We start from the raw sequence: 25,631 nt of genomic DNA, 5'->3' as shown, positions 1-25,631 counted from the left end.
GTTACTAGCTTTTATCCTCCAGTGAACATTTATTTATTTTTTTCTACTTCATTGAATATTCTTCAGAAACTTTCTTTTTGGTGTATTCAATATATATCAAGTCTAAATTTCTTTACCATTTTCCTACTGTTGGACATTGAGTTTATTTCCAACCATGTAATTTTAAATAAAGCTAAAATATAATATTCTTATAAGTAGGCGGTTTTTTTTTTGCCTCTTTGATTATTTCCAAAACTAAGAGAAGTCCTACCCTTTTTTTGTCTCTTCTTAATTTGTGAGAGGGGGGAAAAAGTCAGGTCTAATTATGACTTAAATATGAGTAGTGCTTAATGACATGGTTTCTTAGAAGTTAAAGAAAATTATAACTTTAAAATACAATTATATATAAAAAATAACCAATTCCAGAAACCTCTAAAGTTTTCATGCACTTTAGTCCCCTCAATGTTCTCTTCATGTTCTCTCTATTTTCCTCTTAATGAACATAATTTTCTACAGTGTCATCCTTCAAGAAAAAGGATCAGATTCTCTTATATAGATTTTCTACTTTATTCAGTTACTGTAATTGGAGGCAATATTATTTTCTACTATTTCAATAAACTGTCCTTCAGCTGAATAACAGGCTTGGATGTATATCTTTATACTTAATATTGTTTCTATGGGAAAATGTATTCAGAGATTCAAATACATATTTAAAAATAAACTTTAACAACACAATTTGCTTACAGGTAAAGGACATTCAGTATTTCAAAAAGTAAACCATATTTGGTTAACCTTGTTCCATTATTCACATATTACCAAATACCATTGTACTTTGATATATAGTTCATCAGGTCAAATATGAAAAACTTTTCTAAGAAATGTGTGTGTGCATTAAATATTAGATATGGTAGATTCTTTGAAGGATTTAGGCACTGGAATTACTAGCTGACCCTTAAGTTATGTTGATTTCCAGAAGGAGACTATAAACTGTGTCAAGGAAGATTCTGAGCAAATTTTGCACAATAGCATAGTCATCACTGTTGTTATTGTCTTGCTTTATTTTCTTTTCATAACATTTCTCACTCGGTTTATAATATATTTAGATGTTTTTATTTTAAATTCCATCCTTCATTAGAGTATTAGCACCACGAGAGCAGGTCATTTCTTTCATTCTCTGCTTTATTCACTGTCTTGTATATAGTAGGTACGCAATAAATGCCTTATTTGAATGAATGACTATTGTGTGAATAAAATGCGATGATTGTTTCAGATCTGATACAACAGAAATAACATATAAAATATTGAAAATTTTGTAAATAAGCCCAATTTAAAAAATTGCAAGTGTCATATTTTTATTATCATACAAAGTATTTGTGAGCTGTTTTGTTTTATAGATATATTCATTTGTGTCATATTTTAGATTACATATATAAATGATATCTTGAAATACTGAGTGTGTCAAATCTTGAGCTGTGTCTGTACAGAAAAGAAGTGTGAATCTCAAAGCCTACATTACAAAACATGTATCTTTTTCTTTCCAAGTAAATTAAAAAGTTTTGTCTTAAAAAAATGTGAAATAGACCTAACTCTTTAAACCAAGCAGCATTGCTGATGATTTTAGAATGTGGTTGCCCTGACCTTCATGGAAAGTCACAAATATTTTTTTCATTTACTACAGACTTCATTTGCTTTACTCTTAATAAGTAAGTTAAACGTCCCACACCATAAAAATTACCCCTAGACAAAGGGTACTTTGTCTTCTGAAAGTAAGAATTCTGGAAGTAAGAATTCTCAACAATTCAAAGATAAACATTAGTCTTTTTGGAGAGGCAAGGCTACAAAGAAATAATAAGATGACCAGCGTCAAATTTAGTCTGGCTTTTTTCCCCCAGCAACTCTTAGGCATTTGTCATGGTGTTTAACAGAAGTTCCCAAAGTTAAATGAGGGAATGGAATTAGAATAGATTTAAAAAAAAATGTTTATTAAGATCCACAACTGTATTCACTATTGGTAAGTGGAACTTCAAAGCAGAGTAATGAATTTAAATACATAATAACAGAAAAAATCTTTTTAAAATTTATAGAAGGAACAAGTTAGGTTGGAAAGAATTATTACCATCAATCAGTTTTAGAATTGAAGCCTTTATTTTATGCATGCCCGAGAGGTAAACTGGTTAATATATCTATGGCCTGCACATTTCCACTATATCTCTTTTCTCTCTCTTTCCCACTCTACCCTTCATTTTTCAGACCCTTTCCACCTCTCCCAACCCAGTCAGCCCACACATTCATGCACATGCACAAGTCTGTCTTTGGTATGAAGCTAACATCTTAGGTTTATAATGACCTCGTTAGAAAAGTTAAAACAATAGTGCCTATTACCACATAAATGCGTGCAAATGATTAAAAAAATAATTCCTTTTTCTTGTTCTAAATTACATAGACTGTAATGAAAGCAATTACTGTTGCCATTTCCTGCGTTATCAGAATGTTCATATCACTGCAGAAGTAAGAAAAGTTTTTCTATTTAGTTTGGCCTCTGCAATCACAACAAAAGGTATTTATATAAAAGGCCAGAAAACCGTCAAGAAATTGTACTCAATAATCCCAATGCTATCAAATCTATCCTAAGAAAATATTCTAAAATTCTGAAAATTATGAATACAAATATTGCTGCAAGCAACAAAATGAATTCAAGGTAAATTAAGCAAGTAGGAGAATTTGTTGAAAAGATAAGTCATAAATTTAATGACACATTTGTAAAACAGCTTCAGGAACAGATAGGAGCTAAAACAGGAATTCCTAGAATTTCTTATCATTGTGCTACCACTGGAATTAGTTAGCTCCAACTACATTTTCCTTCTTGATTTTTACATGCTTAAGATTCAAAAAGTAAAGAAAAAAGAGGACTAACTAAAATCAGAAATGAAAGGGAGATATTACAACTGATACCACAGAAATATGAAGGATCATAGAGACTACTATAAACAATTACATGCCAACAAATTGGACAACCTAGAAGAAATGAAAGAATTTCTAAAAACATACAACCTATCAAGACTGAATCATGGTGGAAGAGAAAATCTAAACAGACCAATTAACTGGTAATGAAACTGAATCAGTAATTAAAAATCTCCCAGCAAACAAAAGTTAAAAACTTCACTGATGAATTTTACCAAACATTCAAAAGAGAATTAAACCAATCCCTCTCAAACTCTTCAAAAATAGAAGAGGAGAAAACTCTTTTAAACTCATTTAAAGAGGTCAGCATTACCTGATACCAACATCAGACAGGATACCAAAGGAAAGAAAATTATAGGCCAATATTATTGATGGATGTAGATGCAAAAATCCTCAACAAAATATTATCAAACTGATTTCAACAACACATTTTAAGGACCATACAACATGATCAAGTAGGATTTTTTCCAGGGGTGTAAGTATCATTCAATATCTGCAATGAAGTCAATGTGATACAACACATTAAAACAAAATGAATGATAAAAATTATGATTATCTCAACCGAAACAAAAAAAAAGCATTTGACAAAAGTCAACATCCATGTACAAAAAAATCTCTAAATAAAATGAGAATAGAGGGACTGTACCTCAACATAATAAAGGCTGTACATGACAAACCCACAGCTAACATCATACTCAATGGTGAAAAGCTGAAAGTCTTTCCTCTAAGATGAGAAACAAGACAAAGATGTTCACTGTCACCAGTTATTTTCAACACAGTATTGGAAATCCTACACAGAGTAATTAGGTGAGAAAAAGAAATAAAAGACATCCAAATTGGAAAGGAAGACGTAAACCTGTCACTTGCAGATGACAAGATATTATATGCAAAAAACCCTAAAGATGCCATTAAAAACTGTTAGAGCTAATAAACAAAATCAGTAAAGTTGCAAGATATAAAATCAATATGCAAAAATTTGGTGTGTTCCTATACACAAATAAACTAACATAAAGAGAAATAAAGAAAACAATCTCATTTATAGTTATATCAAAAAGAATAAAATTCTCAGGAATAAATTTAACCAAGAAGGTGAAAAGCTTACATATTGAAAACTAGGGAATTCCCTGGCGGTCAAGTGGTTAAGACTCAGCAGTTTCAATTTGGGGGCCTGTGTTTGATTGAAATAGATGAAAACAACAGAATGGGAAAGACTAGAGATCTCTTCAAGAAAATTAGAAATACCAAGGGAACTTTTCATGCAAAGATGGGCACAATAAAGGACAGAAATGATATGGACCTAACAGAAGCAGAAGACATTAAGAAGATGTGGCAAGAATACACGGAAGAACAATACAAAAAAGATCTTCATGACCCAGATAACCATGATGGTGTGATCACTCACCTAGAGCCAGACATCCTAGAATGCGAAGTCAGGTGGGCCTTGGGAAGCATCACTATGAACAAAGCTAGTGGAGGTGATGGAATTCCACAGAAAGTTATAAGACACTGATGAAAGAAATCAAAGATGACATAAACAAATGGAGAGATATTCCATGTTTCTGGGTAGGAAGAATCAATATTGTGAAAATGACCATACTACCAAATGCAATCTACAGATTCAATGCGATCCCTATCAAATTACCAATGGCTTTTTCACAGAACTAGAACAAAAAATTTCACAATTCATATGGAAACACAAAAGACCCCGAATAGCCAAAGCAGTTGAGAAAGAAGAATGGACCTGGAGGAATCAACCTTCCTGACTTCAGATGATACTACAAAGCTACAGCCATCAGGACAGTGTGGTACTGGCACAAAACAGAAATATAGACCAATGGAACAAGATAGAAAGCCCAGAAATAAACCCATGCACCTATGGGTACCTTATTTTTGACAAAGGAGGCAAGAATATACAATGGGGCAAAGACAGCCTATTCAATAAATGGTGCTGGGAAAACTGGACAGTTACATATAAAAGAATGAAATTAGAACACTTCCTAACACCACACACAAAGCTAAACTCAAAATGGATTCAAGACCTAAATGTAAGACCAGAAACTATAAAACTCTTAGAGGAAAACAGGCAGAACACTCAATGACACAAATCAAAGCAAGACGCTCTATGACCCACCTCCTACAGTAATGGAAATAAAAACAAAAGTAAACAAATGGGACCTGATTAAACTTAAAAGCTTTTGCACAGCAAAGGAAACTAAAAACAAGGTGAAAAGACAACTCTCAGAACGGGAGAAAATAATAGCAAATGAAACAACCTGAAAAGGATTAATTTCCAAAATATACAAGCAGCTCATATAACTCAATACCAGAAAAACAACCAACCCAATCCAAAAGTGGGAAAAAGACCTTGACAGACTTTTCTTCAAAGGAGACAGATGGCTAACAAACACATGAAAAGATGCTCAACATCACTCATTATTAGAAAAATGAAAATCAAAACTACAGTGAGATATCACCTCACACTGGTCAGAATGACCATCATCAAAAAGTCTACAAACAATAAATGCTGGAGAAGGTGTGGAGAAAAGGGAACACTCTTACACTGTTGGTGGGAATGTAAATTGATATAGCCTCTGTGGAAGACAGTATGGTGATTCCATAAAATCTAGGAATAAAAGCAACATAGCCAGTGCAGTGCAGTTGCTCAGTCGTGTCTGACTCTTTGCAATTCCATGGACTGTAGCCTACCAGGCTCCTCCATCCATGGAATTTTCCAGGCAAGAGTACTGGCGTGGGTTGCCATTTCCTTCTCCAGGGGATCTTCCCAACCTGGGGATTGAACCCAGGTCTCCCACATTGCAGGCAGATGCTTTACCGTCTGAGCTACCAGGGAAGCCCTATAAGCAACATATGACCCAGCAATCCCACTCCTAGGCATATAACCTAAGGAAACTAAAATTGAAAAGACACAGGTATCCCACTGTTCATTGCAGCACTATTTACAATAGCTAGAACATGGAAGCAACTTAGGTATCCATCAACAGATGAATGGAGAAAGAAATTGTGGTATATATATACAATGAAATACTACTCAGCCATAAAAAGGAACACATTTGAGTCAGTTCTAATGAGGTGGATGAACCTAGAGCCTATTATACAGAGTAAAGTAAGTCAGAAAGAGAAAGATAGATATCGTATACTAGCACATATATATGGAATCTAGAAAAATGGTACTGAAGAATTTATTTGCAGGGCAGCAATGGAGAAACAGACACAGAGAATAGACTTATAGACATGGGGAGAGGGGAGGAGAGGGTGAGATGAATGGAGAGAGTAACATGGAAACTTACATTACCATATGTAAAATAGATAGCCAACGGGAATTTGCTGTTTGCCTCAGAAAACCCCAACAGCAGCCCTGTATCAACCCAGAGGGATGGGATTGGGAGGAAGATGGTAGGGAGGTTCAAAAGGGAGGGGATATATGTATACCTATGGCTGATCCATGTTGAGGTTTGACAGAAAACAACAAAATTCTGTAAAGCAATTATCCTTCAATTAAAAAATTAATTAATTAAAAAAAAAAAGCTGAAGGCATCGTGCTCCCTGATTTCAAACTGCAATATAAAGCATTATAAAACAAAACATGGTACTGGGAAAAAAACAGATACATAGATCAGTGGGACAAGACAGAGGTCGCAGAAACAGACCAACACACAGGGGCCATTGATTTATGATAAAGGACCAAGAATATATAATGAAGAAAGGGCAGTCTCTACAACAAATGTTGTTGGGAAAATTGGACAGCCAAATACTAAAGAATGAAACTGGATTACTATCTTATACTACACACAAAAATTAACTCAAAATGGATTGAGGATTTGAACATAAGACCTGAAGCCATAACATTTCTAGAAGAAAATATAAGTGCTAAGCTCCTTGATATAGGTCTTGGCTACAATTTTTTTAATGACACCTAAAGCAAAAGTGACAAAAGCAAAAATAAATAAATAGAACAACATGGTACTAAAAAGCTTCTACACAGTAAATGAAACCATAAACAAAATGAATAGGCAACCTATGGACTGAGAGAAAATATTTCCAAATCACCTGATAAAGAATTAATATTCAGGAAATGTAAAGAGCTCACACAACTCAATAGCCAAAACAAAAACAAAAACAATGTGATTAAATAATGGACAGAATATCTAAAGAGAGATTTTGCCAAAGAAGACATACAGATGGCTAACAGGTGCAAGAAAAGATATTCAACATCCTCAATCATCAGGGAAGTGCAAATCAAAACCACAGTAGGATATCTCCTCACATCTCCTAGAATGACTGTTATCAAAAGACAAGAAATAACAAGTGTTGGCAAGGATGTGGAGCAAAGGGAACCCTTCTGAACTGTCAGTGGGAATGCCAATTGGTGCAGTCATTTTGAAAAACAGTATGGAGTTTTCTCAAAAACTAAAAATATAACTACCATACCGTTCAGCAGTTCCACCTCTAGATATTATCAGAAGAAAATGAAAGTACTAATTCAGAAAGATACACAACTCCATGTTCAATGTCACATTATTTACAGCACCAAGATATGGGAACAACCTAACTGTACACTGATGGATGAATGGGTAAAGAAGATGCAGTGTATATATACAAACAAATATGTGTGTCAAGTATGTCGAGATTGCTTAACAAATTTAAAAATGAAAAAAAAACTTGCCATTTTCAAAACATGGATGGACCTTTAGGGCATTATGCTAAGTGAAATAAGTCAGAGACAAATATTCTACGATCTCTTTTATATGTGGAATCTAAAAAATAAACGTAACAGTTCACAGATATAGAGAACAAATTGGTGATTGTCAGAAGTGGGGGTGGGTGCAGAAAGAATAGGTATTAGAGGTCAAAAGGTAAAAAAAAAAATAAAAAAGAATGACTTGTGAAATAGCCAATAGATTCTTATTATCTTATTCTTAAAATTTCCTATTTCTATCAACAGAAGCATCATTAATTCAAACCTGCTGGAGGCATTTAGACATAGTGAAAACATCTGATTTACAGTCTAATTCTCCACAACATACTTTTATAACTAAAGTACAAGATTGGGTAGAGGATTATAGAAGATCCACTGCTTCATTAATAGATTAAGCTGCTCTGTGACTACAAGATAAAATGTTTATTCTTTCAGCAAACGATTATTGAATACTTACTGTGGCCAGCTTCAGAGGTAACTGCCAACATATAACTGTTTGTACAGAGGTGGTTACTGCACAGTTGCACTCATCTCACATGCTAGCAAAATAATGCTCAAAATTCTCCAAGCTAGCCATCAATAGTACGTGAACTGAGAATTTCCAGATGTTCAAGCTGGATTTAGAAAAGGCAGAGGAACCAGAGATCAAATTGCCAACATCCGCTGGATCATCAAAAAAGCAAGAGAATTCCAGAAAAAACATCTACTTCTGCTTCATTGACTATGCTAACCTTTGACTGTATGGATCACAACAAACTGTGGAAAATTCTTAGAGAGATGGGAATACCAGACCACCTCACCTATCTCCTTAGAAATCTGCATGCAGGTCAAGAAGCAACAGTTAGAACCGGATATGGAACAATGGACTGGTTCCAAATTGGAAAAGGAGTACATCAAGGTCGTATATTGTCACCCTGCTTATTATACTTATATGCAGAGTACATCATGCAAAATGCCAGCTGAATGAAGTACAAGTTAGAATCAAGATTGCTGGGAGAAATACCAATAACCTCAGATAGGCAGATGCTACCACCCTTATGGCAGAAAGAGAAGAGGAATTAAAGAGCCTCTTGATGAAGGAGAGTGAAAAGGTGGCTTAAAACTCAACATTCAAAAAACGAAGATCATGGCATCCGGTCTCATCCCTTCATGGCAAATAGATGGGAAACAATGGAAACAGTGACAGACTTCATTTTCTTGGGCTCCAAAATCACTGCAGATGGTGACTGCAGTCATGAAATAAAAGACTCTTGATCCTTGGAAGAAAAACTATGTCAAACTTAGACAGCATATTAAAAAGCAGAGACATTACTTTACTGACCAAGGTCTGTCTAGTCAAAGCTATGGTTTTTCCAGTAGTCATGTATGGATGTGAGTTTGATCATAAAGAAGGCTGAGCGCCAAACAATTGATGCTTTGAAATGTGGTGCTGGAGAAGACTCTTGAGAGTCCCTTGGACTTCAAGGAGATCAAACCAGTCAATCCTAAAGGAAATCAATCCTGAATATTCATTGGAAGGACTGATGCTTAAGTTGAAAGTCCAATACTTTGGCCACCTGATGTGAAGAGCTGACTTATTAGAAAAGACCCTGATGCTGGGTAAGACTGAAGGCAGGAGGAGAAGGGGTCGACAGAGGATGAGATGGTTGGATGGCATCACTGACTCAATGGACATGAGTTTGAGCAGGCTCCAGGAGATGGTGAAGGAAGGCATGCTGCAGTCCATGGGGTTGCAAAGAGTTGGACACGACTGAGTGCTGAACAACATAGAGGTGGTTGTAAAGATAAATATTTTATAATGCTCTTTGGAGCCAGGTTTATATGTTTAGTTTCTAAAGTATTTTCTTTTGTAAAAAATATGTTCAGTTCAGTTCAGTTGCTCATTCGTGACCTGGCATGGACGGCAGCATGCCAGGCATCCCTGTCCATCACCAACTCCTGGAGTGTACTCAAACTCATTACCCAAAGAAAGGCAATGCCAAGGAATGCCAAAAAGTGTGTAATATCAATGTAAATTTAATTTCAGTGTATGAATTATGATGTTACTGTTGTCTAAATTAGTAAAATCTCACTATGTTCTCAAAAGTGTTAATGAGGTTATTCTTGGTACACACATACCTTGTTTCATTGCACTTTGCTTTATTGTTTCAAAGATACTGTGGCATAGTCAGACAAAACTATAATTCAAAAAGATAGCAGGGTTATTCATAGTAGCCAAAACATGAAAGCAACCAAAATGCCCAATGACAGATGAATGGATAAAGAAGATGTGGTACATACATACAACTACTCAGCCATAAAAAGGAAGAAAATAATGCTATTTGCAACAACATGGATTCAACTAGAGATTATCATACTAAGTGAAGTAAGCCAGAAAGAGAAAGATAAATACCATATGATATCACTTATAAGTGGAACCTAAAATATGGCACAAATTAACCTGGCTACAAAACAGAAACAGACTCACAAGCATAGAGATCAGACTTGTGGTTGTCAAGGGAGAGGAGAAAGATGGTCTGGGAATTTGGGGTTGACAGATGCAAACTATTACATTTAGAATGGCTAAACAACAAGGTCCTACGGTATAGCACAGGGAACTATATCTAATCTCCTGGGATAATCCATAATGGAAAAGAATGTTTTAGAAAGAGAACGTAGGCCATTTCGTGGACGTCCGGTGTGCGAGCGCATCTGGGAACGCCGGGCGGGAGGGGACCGGGAAGACCTCTGTGGATTTGAACCTCCGCATCTCTAACCTAAGATCTCGAAAAGCATCGTGATTCCTGTCCACTGGACTGTAAATTTTATGTCGATAATCTTGGAAACAATGGCAACAAGACTGAATTGGAAGGAGCTTTTGGCTATTAGGGACCACTCCGAAGTGTGTAGGTTGCTAGAAACCGTCCTGGCTTTGCTTTTGTTCAGTCCGAAGATCCCCGAGATGCAGCTGATGCTGTCCGAGAGCTAGACGGGAGAGAACATCGTGTGGCTGCCGAGTAAGAGGGGACTATCCAATGATGAAAAGGGAAGTCGAAATCGCCGCCCACCTCCTTCTTGGGGTCGTCGCCCTTGAGATGGTTATCGGAGGAGGAGTCCTCCACTTCCACGCAGATCTCCAAGACGGAGAAGCTTCTCCCGCCGCCGGAGCAGGTCCCTTTCTAGAGATTGGAGAAGAGAGAGATCACTGTCCCCGGGAGACAAATCACAAGCCGTCCTGATCTTTCTCTAGGTCTCATAGCAGATCTAGGTCAAATGAAAGGAAATGGAAGATCAGTTTGCAAGAGGAGTGGTGTACAGGAAATAACTTCGTTTGACAGGAGTATGTACAGAAAATTCAAGTTCTGTTTGAGACTTCATAAGCTTGGTGCATTTTTAAAATGTTTTAGCTGTTCACATTTGTTTGTCTGTTGGAACAGTGACACACAAAGGTGTAATTCTCTGTGGTTTGAAATGGATCATATGAGGCATGTAATATCAAGAATTGTTACTTTACAATGTTCCCTTAAACAAAATTTAATTTGCTTTGAATTTTAGTCTTGCATAGGCTGATAATAAACCTCTAACTCCTGCCCAGGTAAAGTCAATGTTTAACATTATGGAAACAAAAACTGGCAAAAATTGGAAGATTTTTTTCAACATAGCTGGGATATGATATGTAGCTGTAGTTAAGCAGTTTTTAAAAGCTGCTGTGAACTCAAAAGCCAGCTGGAAAAATTAAAGCTGCACCCTTAAACTAGATTAGAGGTTTAAAAATTCCACTACTCTTCACATTGGACAAAAGGTTGTCCAGTTGGTGTAGAATCTAAGAAGTTTCAAGGAAGTTAGTTTACCTTTTCTTTAGGTTGTAAGTTCCTTCTGTGATTGCTTTATAAGAATACACAGCTCTTTGTAACATTCTTTATTCGGAAATTTGAGACTACTCAAGATACCAAATATCCTGCCAGTTTAAGGGTACATTGTACAGCTGAACTGAGTTACTGTGAAAGATTCTTTTTTCATGCTGTCATTTGTAATATGTTTTGTAAGAATCCTTGGGATTAAAGTTTTGGTTACAAAAAAAAAGAAAAAGAGAGAATGTATATATGTGTAAAACTGAGTCACTCTGCTGAATTTTGTACAATGTTGCAAATCAACTATGTGTCAATAAAAAAGGGGGGAAAAGATAAGGTGGTTCCACTGTGAACCTGTAAGATTAACAGAGAAGAAAAGTCTGGCAATACCAAGAATGTCAAGCACATAGGAAAACAAACTCTCAAGTATAGCTGGTGGTAGTATAACTTTGTATAATCATTTTGGAGAGCATCTGGCAATGTTTAGTATAATTAAAGATGCACATATACTACTTCCCAGAAATTTCACTTCTAGATATATACTCTGAAGAAATTATCACCAATGTGTACAAGGAGACATGTTCAGGATGTATACAAGATTATTTTCTGTAATAGCAAAAAAAATGGTACTAAATGTAGAAGGAATGAATGATATATGTGTATATATGTGTGTATAATAAAATATATATCATCTTTAAACACAAATAGAACACTAAAAAATAAATCAAAGGATTTCCCTAATGATCCAGTGATTAAGAATCTGCCTTCCAATGCAGGAGACACAGGTTTGATCCCTGGTCCGAGAATTAAGAGCCCACATACTTCAAGGCAACTAAGTCTGACTGCTGGAACTAGAGAGAAGCTTGCACCCCAATGAAAAGTCCTGCATGCCACAACTAAGACCTGATGCAGATAAATAAATAAATGTTAAAAATAAAATAAAAGCTAGAAATGATTAAGTGTAGTATGAAGGCACGTAGAAAGCCAAGATAGGCCAAAAGTGAGGCCTCTTGCAATGACCACTTAGCCAAGCTGTGAATGCAAAGGAAAAGTTCTTGAAGGAAATTAATCACGTGTGGGTTTTTTTTCCCCCCTTCACTCTGTTAAAGAGGTATATGGGCATGTGTCTGTGATACGCTACTTCAGTCGTGTCTGACTCTTTACAACCCTATAGACCGTAGCCCGCCAGGCTCTTCTGTCCATTGGATTCTCCAGGCAAGAATGCTGGAGTGGGTTTACTATGTCCTCCTCCAGAGGATCTTCCTGACCCAAGAATGAAACCTGCGTCTTATGTCTCCTGTGTTGGCAGGTGGGTTCTTTACCACTAGCGCCACCTGGGAAGCCCAATGTGGTGCATTACATTGATTGATTATTAATTGATTTTCGTATGTTGAACTATTCTTACATTCTAGGAATAAATCCCACTTGGTCATCGTGTTTAATATTTATCATATGCTGCTGAATTCTATTTGCTCGTATCTTGTTGAGGATTTCTGCATCAATGCTCATAAAGGATATTGATCTGTAGTTTCCTGTCTTGCTGGTCTTTGGCTTTGGTAATTCTGACCTCACAGATTGAGTCAGAAAGTGTTCCATCCCCTTCAGTTTTTTGGAAGAGTTTGAGAAGGAGTGGTGTTAGTTCATCTTTAAATGTTTGGCAGTGAAGCCATGGTCCAGGGCTTGCCTTGTCAGATTTTTTATTACTGATTCAATCTCATTACTAGTTAGTTCTTAGGTTTCAACCTTGGTAGCTTTTGTGTTTCTAGGAGTTTATCCATTTCATCTAAGTCATCTAATTTGTTGGTATATAATTGTTCATAGTACTCTCATAATGCTTTTTATTTCTATATAATTGTTAATACTGATCCCATTTTTATTTATATTGGTTATGAATTTTCTGTGTCTTTTTTTCCTTTGTCAACCTAGCTTAAGATTTGTCAATTTGTTCTTTTTGAAGATCCACCTTTTGGCTTTGTTTGTTTTCTCTATTGTTTTTCTGGCCTCTATTTTATCTCTGCTCTTATATTTATTATTTTCCTTCTTTTACGGTTTCTTTAGTGTGCCAACCTTATCTCCAATTTAAATCCTTTACAATAGTTTCTGGTTTTGTGGCTTGGGATACTCTTCACCAGTATTTCCCGACTCCCCCTTTATTTTCTTTAGGACTCAGTTCCTCTGGACACCTTCACTGACCTTCCAATCTAAAGCAACCTATAGCTGTTTTCTATCACAGCATCATGTGTTCTTCACAGCCCTTATCACTCTATGATATTTTCGTTTTTGTTTTTTTGTCTGCCCCCCACCACACATGCTTGCACATGCGTGTATGCATATGTGCATACATGTGCATGCACATTCCTTAGAATATAAACTCTATAAGAACAGACATTTTCATTGTCTTGTTTAACCACTGCATCCGCGTGGCCTAGAATAGTCTCTGGCCCAACAGTAAAAAATGTTCAGTAAGTATTATTGACTGCTCTAATGTCTTGCGAAGGCTATCAAGTGATTGGTTAAAAAACTTCTTACCTCTTGCTCCTAGAAGATTACTGAAAGACAAGAAATTTATAAAGTAGTTTTAAATTTTAAGATGGCCATAACCTAAATCATTGCTGTCTAATATACTTTATTAACACAGTTGGTTTAACATAGTTATTAGGTAAATAACCATGTTTTACATGCTATTTTTATAATATATCAGCATCTACTTACTTATGTATTATTTCTTACTCTATTTGTTTTTTGAGGTAAAAGTTTTTGGGGGGATATAAATTGTACACTACTCATATCAGGTGGTCAGTTCAGTTCAGTTCAGTCGAGTCCGACTCTTTGCCACCCCATGAGCCACAGCACGCCAGGCCTCCCTGTCCATCACCAACTCCCAGAGTCTACCCAAACCCATGTCCATTGAGTTGGTGATGCCATCCAACCATCTCATCCTCTGTCATCCCCTTCTTCTCCTGCCCTCAATCCTTCCCAGCATCAGGGTCTTTTCCAATGAGTCAACTCTTCACATCAGGTGGCCAAAGGATTGGAGTTTCAGCTTCAACATCAGTCCTTCCAATGAACACCCAGGACTGATCTCCCCCAGGATGGACTGGTTGGATCTCCTTGCAGTCCAAGGGATTCTCAAGAGTCTTCTCCAACACCACAGTTCAAAAGCATCAATTTTTCGGCACTCAGCTTTCTTTAGAGTCCAACTCTCACATCCATACATGACCACTGGAAAAACCATGGCCTTGACTAGACAGACCTTTGTTGGCAAAGTAATGTCTCTGTTTTTTAATATGCTATCTAGGTTGGTCATAACTTTCTTCCCAAGGAGTAAGCATCTTTTAATTTCATGGCTGCAATCACCATCTGCAGTGATTTTGGAGCCCAGAAAAATAAAGTCTGATACTGTTTCCACTGTTTCCCCATCTATTTGCCACAAAGTGATGGGACTGGATGCCATGATCTTAGTTTCCTGAATGTTGAGCTTTAAGCCAACTTTTTCACTCTCCTCTTTCACTTTCATCAAGAGGCTCTTTAGTTCTTCTTCACTTTCTGCCATCAGGGTGGTGTCATCTACATATCTGAGGTTATTGATATTTCTCCCGGCAATCTTGATTCCAGCTTGTGCTTCCTCCAGCCCAGCATTTCTCATGATGTACTCTGCAGATAAGTTAAATAAGCAGGGTGACAATATACAGCCTTGACATACTCCTTTTCCTATTTGGAACCAGTATGTTGTTCCATGTCCAGTTCTAACTGTCGCTTCCTGACCTGCATACAGGTTTCTCAAGAGGCAGGTCAGGTGGTCTGGTATTCCCATCTCTTTAAGAATTTTCCACAGTTTATTGTGATGCACACAGTCAAAGGCTTTGGCATAGTCAAAAAGCAGAAACAGATGTTTTTCTGGAACTCTCTTGCTTTTTTAATGATCCAGCGGATATTGGCAATTTGATCTCTGGTTCCTCTGCCTTTTCTAAGAGAACCTTGACTATCTGGAAGTTCACGGTTCACGTATTGCTGAGGCCTGGCTTGGATAATTTTAAGCATTACTTTACTAGTGTGTGAGATGAGTGCAATTGTGCGGCAGTTTGAGCATTCTTTGGCATTGCCTTTCTTTGGGATTGGACGTGGCACTAAACTGGAAGTCTTAGTTTCTAGCTTCATCTTTGCTACTATATAATATGTATAGCTTTGGGAAGAAGGGCTTCCCTGCTGGCTCAGCTGGTGGTAAAGAATCCACCTGCAATGTGGGAGACCTGGGTTCGATCCCTGGGTTGGGAAGATCCTCTGGAGAAGGGAAGGGCTACCCTCTCCAGTATTCGGGCCTGGAGAATTGCATGGGCTGTATAGCCCATGGGGCCACAAAGAGTCGGACACACCTGAGCAACTTTCACTTTGTAAAGAATTGTTTCACTTGTTTGTACCTCAGTTTTTTCATTTTCAAAATAAGGGGATTAAATTAGATAAACTGATAAAGTCCCTTCCAACAATCAAATCTATAATTCCATAATTTAGAGTTCAATTTTACTAGTTTAACATGTTTATAATTGTTGGATGTTCATAACATATTTTTCTTTACTTTTTAAAATGTTAAGTTCTTTAATATTACTTAAGTTATAAAATTGTAACCCTCTGTTTGAGCATGGAGATTCCTTTACAGATTTCCACTTTATTTTTCTTAGGAAAAGATATATCTTTTTTTTGTTTCTACAGTATATTTTTATTTATTTTAATTAATTTAAAAATTTTGGCTGTGCTGGGACTTTGTTGCAGAAAAAGCTCTAGGGCTTTCTCTAGCTGCAGCTCTTGGGCTCAGTTGCCCAATGACGTGTGGGATCCTAGTTCCCTGACCAGGGATGGAACTGTGTCCCGTGCGTTGGAAGCTGAATGTCTAACCACTGGACCACCAGGGAAGTCCCTAAGTTATTTTTAATTGGAGGATAATTGCTTTACAATGTTGTGTTGGTTTCTGCCATACAACAAAGTGAATCAGCTGTAAGTATACACTTATCTTCTCCCTCATGAGCCTGCCTTTCATCCTACTTCATCCCACCCCTCCAGGTCATCACAGAGGAATTTCCACTTTATAGAGGGGTTTCTAGAACTGAACTACGTGAAGCTGTCCCTACTATAGGCAAGATGAGTAGCTGGCTGTCAATAAATTTTGTTGAATTTTTAAGTTGAGTCTGCTAAAGGAAAAGGAAAGATAATATAGCAATGATTGACTTCTAAGAAAAATATTATACTCCAAAAGTATGTAACACTTTACATCAAGGAATTCGATTTAAAAATAACAACTACAATTATAAATTAAAATACATAATAATTTAATGAGAAGATGAAATGCTTTCAGACACTATGGTATCTATAAAATAAATTTCATCTAACTTGGCAATTGGATTTAAACATAAGAGACATGAATCTTGATATAAAAAGTAACATCAAAAGGACAATGTTGATTTCTTCTCGTAAACTTTAGGATTTTGAACATAAACAACCATCATATGTTAGAGGAAACAGACCTTAGAAGTTGAGGTAAGTTTACTTTTCCAATTTCCTGGCCCACTCCTGGACTGTCACAATTTTCCTCTTTCTCTCTCTCTCTCTCTCACACACACACACACACACACACATATGTAATATTTTGGATATATTTAAGGTAAAAATTTTAGGAAGTGTAGCAGGTAACTGTTGTTGTTTAATCGCTGGTTATGTCTGAGTCTTTGTGATCCCATGGGCTATATAGCTTGCCTGGTTCTTCTGCCCATGAGATTTTCCAGGCAAGAATACTGGAGTGGGTTGCCATTCCCTTCTCCAGGGGATCTTCCCGACCTAGGGATCAAACCTGTGTCTCCTGCACTGGCAGGTGGATAGTTTACCACTGAGCCACCAGGGAAGCCCAGGAAATTGTTAGCAGGCTAAAATACACATTTCATGTCTTCAGAGATTCAAAATGGGAGGACTAGCTGAAAATATCCAATAGAAAGTCCTGCTCATTAAGAAAATAGTGAGTTGTGACTCTATGAGGTAAAAAGCTTTGATTTACTTCATCTAAGGACACTTACATGATTATAAATGTGTTCTGTGAATGTAGCTAGTCAATTTGATTTGTTACCATTTCTCTACAGGACTCAAGATAACATAAAGGGAGTCTCTCAAGAGGATTAGAGACTTCAGTACTGGCCAGCCACTTGGTATCTTGTTAATTATCTTTTTTCTCTTCTCTGTATTTAGATCATTTAATTAATTTAGAATCCCCATTGAAACTCTAGCACCTCCTCCACCATGAACCATTTATGGAAAGACTTCCTCCATACAATCCATTTTGCACGATATAATGAAAGGGCTGAGCAGAAGGGATTTGTAAGCATAATTTACATCTACTGCATAGTCAACCTTAATTATTTAGTGACTGATTGTCCTTTTAGGGGATTATGCAAGCATTTTGTTTCTACTATGTCTCACTGCTGCTAACTATTTAGCCATTTCACTAATCAGCATGTCTATTAAGAGCAGTTTGGGGCTAGAGTAAAGCAGAAGATCACACTGTGATCCATCATTTTGCCATTTCTTAGAAGATTTAGTAAAATCTTTAATGATGTGGGGAACCGAAGCTTGTGTGTAAATCAGTGGAATTTAATGTTTTCATTATCCATTTATTCTTTGCCTCCTGAGGACAATTAAAAGTTTGCTGTATGCATTTTGAAAATCTTAAGAATAAGAACATGTATCTTACTTTGTTCAGGATGCTATAATAAAATACTACAGACTGGGTGGCTTATAAACAGCAGAAATTTATTACAGTTCTGGAGGCTAGAAGTCCAAGATCAGCGTGACAACTCTCTCTGACTGCAGAACTCACTGTATCCTGCTGTAGCACAAGGGGCTGGGAGCTCAGTGAGATTTCTTTTTTATGGAAAAAACTCGAACGAATTTCTTGGCCAACTCGATATAAACACACTTATTCTGTCCAGGAGGGCTCCATTTTCACAACCTCACCAACCCCGAAAGACCCCCCCCTACTAATAACATCACCTTTGAGGGTTAGGGTTTCAGTATATAAATGATTGAAGATAAACTTTCAGCCCACAGCAACAAGGCTATTGTTGTTGTTGTTCAGTTGCCAAGTCCTGTCTGAATATCTGTGACCCCACAGACTGTAGACCGCCAGGCTCCTCTGTCAATGGGATTTTCCAGGCAAGAATACTGGAGTGGACTGCCAATCCCTTCTCCAGGGGATCTTCCTGACCCAGGGACCAAACCTGTGACTCTTGCCACATCTGCATTGACAGGTGGATTCTTTACCCATGAGCCACCGGGGAAGCTCCAGCAACATGATTATACATATTTAAATTTTTAATGGGTATTGCTATATCATCCTATAAGAAAGTTTCTTCTGTTGTTACTCCCCGTGAATGGTGCATAAGCGTGGCTTCCCTCTCTAAACTTTTCCAAACAACACTACATCTTTTTCCCAAAAGGATGGGTGAATTTACCTTTAACTGTTAAATCTTTCAGGTAGTTTATTTTTCAAATAAGCTTACATAAATCCACAAGACATTTTCATTTAAATGGATAAAACCCATAGTAGAGAAGTTTGAGGGGTAAAGGTTAGAGCGAGAAAATTTTTAAATGCAGCAAATTATTTTTAATAATACAAAATGTTTCCCTTGAAATGCATTGTTACATTAAAATTTCCTTTTGGGAGTTGAAAAATCAAGTGGAGAACTATATTTTTTAACAAATATTTCATGTTAATATGTAAAAAGATAAAAATGTTAGTCGCTCACTTGTGTTCCCTCTTTGTGACCCCATGGACTGTGGCCTGCCAGGCTCCTGTCCATGGAATTCTTCAGGCACGAGTAGTGCAGTGGGTTGCCATTTCCTTCTTCAGGGGATCTTCCTGATCCAGAGAGCCTCCCACATTACAGGCAGATTCCTCACTGTTTAAGCCACCAGGGAAACCCCAATATTAATATATAAGCTTACATAAGTTACATTGTTATTTCAGTATAAAATGCCACTAGTAGATAATATAGGGGAAACAATGGAAACAGTGACTTTAATTTTGGGGGCTTCAAAATCACTGCATACGGTGACTGCAGCCATGAAATTAAAAGATGCTTGCTCCTTGGAAGAAAAGTTATGACCAACCTAGACAGCATATTAAAAAGCAGAGACATTACTTTGCCAACAAAAGTCCATCTAGTCAAAAGCTTTGGTTTTTCCAGTAGTCATGTATGGATGTGAGAGTTGGACTATAAAGAAAGCTGAGGGGAGAGCAGAAGATGGCGGAGGAATAGGACGGGGAGACCACTCTCTCCTCCACAAATTTATCGAAAGAACATCTGAACGCTGACCAAACTTCACAAAACTACTTCTGAAGGCTGGCTGAGGACGTCAGGCTTTCACAAAAACTGCGCATTATCTTCAAAAGAGGTAGGAGAAATTATAAAAGATAAAAAGAGAGACAAAAGAGTTAGGGACGGAGACCCGTCCCGGGGAGGGAGTCGTAAAAGAGGAGGAATTTCCAAGCACCAGGAAACCCTCTCACCGGCGGGTGTGGGGGAGGATTTTTTATCTCGGAGGGCAACGTAACTGGGAGGAAAAAATAAATAAAATCCACAGATTACGTGCCTAAAGCAACTCCCAGCAAAGAACCCCAGACGCTCGCATCATCCGCCACCAGCAAGTGGGGGCTGAACGGAGAGGAGCGGGCGGCATTGCCTAGGGTAAGGACCGGGCCCGAGTGCCCCGAGGGCAATCTGAGGGAGCTAACGTGAGATAGTAACCTAAACTGTGGGACAGCGAGAGAGAGAGAGAACTATCCCGCGAAAAGCCCAACTCTAAGGCACTGCCGGCCCGCTCACAGAACAAAGGACTGAGCGATACCAGAGGAGAGCTAGCCGGCTGCGGACCGCGCCATCCCCCGCCGGACACAGCGGGTAGGCGGGGCCCGCCAGAGCCGGAAAGGGGCAAACTCGGCTCCAGAGAGGGCACCCCCTACCAAACTGCAAACAGGCTCCCAGTTTTTAAGCAAAGACTGACTGAGATCCCGGAGGGTCGACAGCAGCCGGGAGGGTCGCAGCCAGAGACCAGCTCCCCAGAACCGACACAAAGCACACCGGAGCCGGGCGCGCCCTAAACCGAGGCGGGGACCAGGGAGGTGATAAGCCGCACCGCCCCAACAGGGGACAGCGCCCTCGCCAAACTCCTGGCCGCCTGGGCAGCTCCGACCGGGAACGGCACAAGCCGCGGGCAAAATCGAGTCTGCGCCTTTGTGGAGTAACCGGGAGCCTGAACCTGAGCGGCTTAGTCCTGGGAAGTGCACGCAGCTCAGGGCCCGCTCCCCGGCCGAGTAACCTGAAGCCTGAGCAGGGTAGACGGGGAAAGCACACACGCCGTGAGCGGGGGCGAACCCAGTGCGGCCGAGACACTGCGAGCTTACCACACACACGCCAGAATTGCAGTGTTCCTTCCTCCCCACAGCACGATTGAACAAGCGAACCTAAAGAGATCACCTCCACCGCTTTGTTGCAGGGCGGAAATTAGATACTGAAGAGATCTCCAAACAGAAGCCAAATAAACAGAGGGAAGTGCTTTGGAAGGGACAGGCCAACAGATTAAGATCCCTGTAGCTAATACCGACTGCATTAAAAAGGACCTACAGATCTTGAAAAGTATAAGCAGGAATAAGGATCTATCTAAAACTGAGCAGACCCCACACTGCTCACAACAGCTCCAGAGAAAGTCCGGGATATATATATTTTTTACTATTATTATTTTTTTTAATTTTTTTTTTAATTATTTTTTTTAATTAAAAAAAATTTTTTTTTCTCTTCTTTCCTTTTTCTTCAAGTCCTCTATTACACCTTTAACTTTCATTTTCATAACCCACTATTAACTTGCAAAAAAAAAAAAAAACCCCTATTTTTGAAGCAAACTACATACATATATCTTATACCTTTTGTGTTTTTTTTTTTAATGTTTTTTTCCTGTTCTACATTTTTTTACTGTTTCTTTTTTTACTGTTTTACTGTTTTTTTTTCTTTTTACACTGTTCCCTTTTTTCTTTCTTTCTTTTTTTTTTTTTTTTAGATTGTAAGTTTTATAAGAGTCTAACCTCTGCTCTAGATTTTTAATCTGTGTTTTACATATTTGATATCAACTTTGTACATTTAAGAACCCAATCTTTAGGACCCATTTTTACTCAGGAGTGTGATCACTGGCCTGATCACTCTCTCCCCCTATTGATGCTCTTTCTTCTCCCCCAGGGAACCTCTATCTCCCACCCTCCTCCTTCTCTTCTCAACCCAATTCTGTGAATCTCTGAGGGTGTTCTGGGTACCGGAGAACACTTCAGGAACAGGATACTGCCCAGATCTCTCTCTCCCCTCTTAATTCCTCCCTTTCTACTCATGCTCACCTCTGTTACCTTCCTCCCCCCTCTCTATGTATCTCTGTGAATCACTCTGAGGGTTCCAAACTGTGGAAAGCACAGAGGGAAGTGCTTACTGGCTAGATTGCTCTCTCCACATTTGAATTCCCCTCTTCCCCTCCTGGTCACTTCAACCCACCCCCCCCACCTCATCTCTCCATGTAACTCAGTGAACCTTTCTGGGTATCCCTCACTGTGGAGAATCTTTTCACCATTAACCTAAAAGTTTTATTATTGAGGCTGTATGGAAGGAGAAGTCTTGAGGCTACTGCAAGAATAAGACTGAAAGCCAGGGGAAACATTAATTAATAAGAGACCATCCAATAGCCTCCATAAATTCACTGAAACCAAGCTCCACCCAAGAGATAATAAGTTCCAGAGCAAGACATACCACGCAAATTCTCCAGCAACGCAGGAACATAGACCTGAGCATCAATATACAGGCTGCCCAGAGGCACACCAAATCCATAGACATCTCAAAAATTAATACTGGTCACTCCATTGCACTCAAGAGAGCAGAAATCCAGCTCCACCCACCAGAACACCGACACAAGCTCCCCCAACCAGGAAACCTTGACAAGCCACCTGTCCAACCCCAACCGCAGTGAGGAACCTCCACAACAAAGAGGAACTTCATACTACCAGAATACAGAAGGGCCACGCCTAACACAGCAATCTAAACAAGATGAAAAGGCAGAGAAATACTCAGCAAGTAAAGGAAAATGAGAAATGCCCACAAAGCCAAACAAAAGAGGAGGAGATAGGGAATCTATCCGAAAAAGAATTTAGAATAAGGATAATAAAAATGATCCAAAATCTTGAAAGCAAAATGGACTTACAGATAAATAGCCTGGAGACAAAGATTGAGAAGATGCAAGAAATGTTTATCAAGGACTTAGAAGAAATAAAAAGGAATCAATATAGAATGAATAATGAAATAAAGGAGATAAAAGACACTCTGGAGGGAACCAACAGTAGAATAACGGAGGCAGAAGATAGGATAAGTGAGGTAGAAGATAGAATGATGGAAATAAACGAAGCAGAGAGGAAAAAAGAAAAAAGAATCAAAAGAAATGAGGAAAACCTCCGGGACCTCTGGGACAATATGAAACGCCCCAACATTCGAATCATAGGAGTCCCAGAAGAAGAAGATAAAAGGAAAGGCCATGAAAAAATACTCGAGGAGATAATAGTTGAGAATTTCCCTAAATTGAGGAAAGAAATAGTCACAGAAGTCCAAGAAACCCAGAGAGTTCCAAACAGGATAAACCCAAGGCGAAACACCCCAAGACACATATTAATCAAATTAACAAAGATCAAACACAAAGAACAAATATTAAAAGCAGCAAGGGAAAAACAACAAATAACACACAAGGGGATCCCCATAAGGATAACAGCTGATCTTTCAATAGAAACCCTTCAGGCTAGAAGGGAATGGCAGGACATACTTAAAGTAATGAAAGAGAATAATCTACAACCCAGATTACTGTACCCAGCAAGGATCTCATTCAGATATGAAGGAGAATTCAAAAGCTTTACAGACAAGCAAGAGCTGAGGGAATTCAGCACCACCAAACCAGCTCTCCAGCAAATGCTAAAGGATCTTCTCTAAACAGGAAACACAGAAAGGATGTTTCAACACGAACTCAAAACAACAAAGTAAATGGCAACGGGATCATACTTATCAATAATTACCTTAAATGTAAATGGGTTGAATGCCCCAACCAAAAGGCAAAGGGTTGCTGAATGGATACAAAAACAAGACCCCTATATATGCTGTCTACAAGAGACCCACCTCAAAACTAGGGACACACACAGGCTGAAAGTGAAAGGATGGAAAAACATATTCCATGCAAACGGAGACCAAAAGAAAGCAGGAGTCGCAATACTCATTTCAGATAAAATAGACTTTAAAATAAAGGATGTGAAAAGGGACAAAGAAGGACACTACATAAAGATCAAAGGATCAATTCAAGAAGAAGACGTAACAATCATAAATATATATGCACCCAACATAGGAGCACCACAATATATAAGGCAAATACTAACAAGTATGAAAGGGGAAATTAACAATAACACAATAATAGTGGGAGACTTTAATACTCCACTCACGCATATGGATAGATCAACTAAACAGAAAATTAACAAGGAAACACAAACTTTAAATGATACAATAGACAAATTAGATTTAATTGATATTTACAGGAGTTTCCACCCCAAAACAATCAATTTTACCTTTTTCTCAAGTGCACATGGAACTTTCTCCAGGATAGATCACATCCTGGGCCATAAATCTAGCCTTGGTAAATTCAAAAAAATTGAAATCATCCCAGCCATCTTCTCTGACCACAATGCAGTAAGATTAGACCTCAATTACAGGAAAAAAACTATTAAAAGTTCCAACATATGGAGGCTAAACAACACGCTTCTGAATAACCAACAAATCACAGAAGAAATCAAAAAAGAAATAAAATTATGCATAGAAACGAATGAAAATGAAAACACAACAACCCAAAACCTATGGGACACTGTAAAAGCAATACTAAGGGGAAGGTTCATAGCAATACAGGCGTACCTCAAGAAACAAGAAAAAAATCAAATAAATCAACTAACTCTACACCTAAAGCAACTAGAGAAGGAAGAAATGAAAAGCCCCAGGGTCAGTAGAAGGAAAGAAATCTTAAAAATTAGGGCAGAAATAAATGCAAAAGAAACAAAAGAGACCATAGCAAAAATCAACAAAACTAAAAGCTGGTTTCTCGAGAAGATAAACAAAATTGATAAGCCATTAGCCAGACTCATCAAGAAACAAAGGGAGAAGAATCAGATCAACAAAATTAGAAATGAAAATGGAGAGATCACAACAGATTCCACAGAAATACAAAGGATCATAAGAGACTACTACCAACAGCTATATGCCAATAAAATGGACAACTTGGAAGAAATGGACAAATTCTTAGAAAAGTATAACTTTCCAAAACTGAACCAGGAAGAAATAGAAGATCTTAACAGACCCATCACAAGCACGGAAATCGAAAGTGTAATCAGAAATCTTCCAGCAAACAAAAGCCCAGGACCAGACGGCTTCACAGCGGAATTCTACCAAAAATTTAGAGAAGAGCTAACACCTATCCTGCTCAAACTCTTCCAGAAAATTGCAGAAGATGGTAAACTTCCAAACTCATTCTATGAGGCCACCATCACCCTAATTCCAAAACTAGACAAAGATGTCACAAAAAAGGAAAACTACAGGCCAATATCACTGATGAACATAGATGCAAAAATCCTTAATAAAATTCTAGCAAACAGAATCCAACATCATATTAAAAGGATCATACATCATGACCAAGTGGGCTTTATCCCAGGAATGCAAGGTTTTTTTAACATCCGCAAATCAATCAATGTAATACACCACATTAACAAATTGAAAGAAAAAAACCATATGGTTATCTCAATAGATGCAGAAAAAGCCTTTGACAAAATTCAGCATCCATTTATGATTAAAACCCTCCAGAAAGCAGGAATAGAAGGAACATATCTCAACATAATAAAAGCTATATATGACAAACCCACAGCAAACATTATCCTCAATGGTGAAAAATTGAAAGCATTTCCCCTAAAGTCAGGAACAAGGCAAGGATGCCCACTTTCACCACTACTATTCAACATAGTTTTGGAAGTTTTGGCCACAGCAATCAGAGCTGAAAAAGAA

General features: G+C 38.0%; 1 long non-coding RNA gene across 1 annotated transcript in view; it reads right to left on the bottom strand.

Moving 5' to 3' along the window:
- Nucleotides 1-9,779: 9,779 nt before the first annotated feature.
- Nucleotides 9,780-25,631, bottom strand: part of LOC145505720 (uncharacterized) — a 49,174-nt gene continuing 33,322 nt past the window's right edge. Inside the window, exon 3 of the long non-coding RNA XR_014053233.1 lies at nucleotides 9,780-10,900. This is a non-coding gene — a long non-coding RNA (uncharacterized LOC145505720). The remainder of the gene's footprint in view (nucleotides 10,901-25,631) is intronic.

The sequence above is a fragment of the Giraffa tippelskirchi genome, chromosome 1 (genome assembly GCF_054371585.1).
Source record: "Giraffa tippelskirchi isolate mGirTip1 chromosome 1, T2T-mGirTip1v1.2.pri, whole genome shotgun sequence".
In the NCBI taxonomy this organism is placed as follows: domain Eukaryota; kingdom Metazoa; phylum Chordata; class Mammalia; order Artiodactyla; family Giraffidae; genus Giraffa; species Giraffa tippelskirchi.
This window is presented reverse-complemented; position numbering and strand designations above follow the sequence as displayed.